The following is a 2,453-nucleotide window of genomic DNA, read 5'->3' as shown; positions in this document are numbered from 1 at the left end:
GAACGCGCAATCTGACGCGCAATCTGGTTACGAGGAAATAGTAGCACTTGTCGGCTCTTCAGAAAATGTCTAAATCATCGTCTGAATTGTTCTGGTAAATATTTATATACATATAGATATTGAGAGTGCGAATAGTAAAATGACATCTAAAAAAAAAGGCTTCACAAAAATCGATTAGCTGTTTGAATAATTCACGGCCAAACAATAGGTTTACGTCAGCGCCATTGTCCGGTTGAGCCTCGGTACAGTAGCAACCCGGAGATGTGTAATGATAATAATAATAATAATAATAATAATAATAATAATAATAATAATAATAATAATAATAATAATAATAATAATAATAATAATAATAATAATAATAATAATAATAATAATAATAATAATAATAAACATAATAATAATAATAATAATAATAATAATAATAATAATAATAATAATAATAATAATAATAATAATAATAATAATAATAATAATAATAATAATAATAATAATAATAATAATAATAATAATAATAATAATAATAATAATAATAATAATAATAATAATAATAATAATAATAATAATAATAATGATAATAATAATAATAATGGATATAATCTTCATTTTTTTCTGATATGAAAAGCTCATTGCGCTTTACAATATAAAAACACCGTGGATGATAAAATTCTGTATATAACTTAGGATTTACCCCTAGGGTTACTTTGATACCCAGTCTATAAAACTAGGTCCAGGTTAACGATTTATCCCTAGGGATAACTTTGATACCCAGTCTATAAAACTAGGTCCAGGTTAACGATTTATCCCTAGGGATAACTTTGATACCCAGTCTATAAAAACTAGGTCCAGGTTAACGATTTATCCCTAGGGATAACTTTGATACCCAGTCTATAAACCAGGCCCAGGTTAAGGATTTATCCCTAGGGATAACTTGATACCCAGTCTATAAAACCAGGTCCATGTTAAGGATTTATCCCTAGGGATAACTTGATACCCAGTCTATAAAACCAGGCCCAGGTTAAGGATTTATCCCTAGGGATAACTTTGATACCCAGTCTATAGAACCAGGTTCAAGTTGAGGATTTATCCCTAAGGATAACTTTGGTACCCAGTCTATTATACCAGGTCCAGGTTAAGGATTTATCCCTTGTGATAACTTTGATAACCAGTCTATAAAACCAGGCCCAGGTTAAGGATTTATCCCTAGGGATAACTTTGATACCCAGACTATAAAACCAGGCCCGGGTTAAGGATTTATCCCTAGGGATAACTTTGATACCCAGACTATAAAACCAGGCCCGGGTTAAGGATTTATCCCTAGGGATAACTTTGATACCCAGTCTATAAAACCAGGCCCGGGTTAAGGATTTATCCCTAGGGATAACTTTGATGACCAGTCTATAAAATTGGCTACAGTTCGGTGATTAAATGGTATATAGATTTAAACGACGCCCCCGCAAGCCTCACCACACCAAAATGAAAATAACAATTTTTTTTGTAAATCAATTTCCTGGCGGATATCCATAACTAAAGACAGGACGTAGGTATTGTATTTGGAATTGTGTGACATTAGTTTGAAACGGGGAAGTGTCGTTTAGGATGGGGGAATATCGGACCGACACGTTCAGGTGTACACTCAGATAACGCGGAAGCAGGAAATCCTTGTTCATTCAGTTTTATATATTTTTTCCGTTAAAATCGGTTGAATTCAAAATTCGAAAACGAGCCCGCATCAACGCTTGATTAAAAGCTATATTTTAGAATATCGAAAACTTGTGGTTTGCGCTGCCGCTTACTGCTGGATGAAAAGTGTAATTCTATGAATTCATACTTTCCCCCATTGCCGCAAGTTTGACTCTTATTCAGGTCCGGAATTACCTTTTCACTGACTATTTCGCATTTTTCACATATTTTCAATTCCCTCAAATATGACATTTTTTTGCTCGTTTGGTGGGGAACATGGGCGAAACCAGAGGGGGTTAGGGGGTGCGGACGACCTCCCTTTTCAGTTCCAAATTTTGTTTTTTTTTCACGGAAATATTTCGCCTTAAAAGGTCGAGAAAACGTCCCTCCCAAGTTTCTGAATTTAAAAAAAAAACTATTTAAGAATATTTCACCGATTTGAAGGATTCATAAATGCTTGCTGATGACTTCGGAAATGTCGGTGAATAATCGAGCAACGTACGGCTGATAGTTCGCTCCTTTAAAATCACACTGACGCCCCTGGGAAACTGCTATGTAATTCGAACTAAGAAAAACCCTGGACTATTCTGATACGAGAAACGCTTGGTGATCTGAGAATAATTGCGGGTATTGTTAGTCAATAGCTTGATGGTCAGCGCACCGACCATGATATTCTATAGCTCTGGTCTATGGTAGTGGTAAGCAAACTCGACTGGGGTCACAGGTTCGAGTCCCGTTAGGCTTATCCCGACTGTCGAGCTGGGACATGG

The sequence above is a fragment of the Tubulanus polymorphus genome, chromosome 10, assembly GCF_964204645.1.
Source record: "Tubulanus polymorphus chromosome 10, tnTubPoly1.2, whole genome shotgun sequence".
NCBI lineage: Eukaryota > Metazoa > Nemertea > Palaeonemertea > Tubulaniformes > Tubulanidae > Tubulanus > Tubulanus polymorphus.
The sequence above is the reverse complement of the archived record's forward strand: the minus strand, read 5'-3'. Positions refer to the sequence as shown.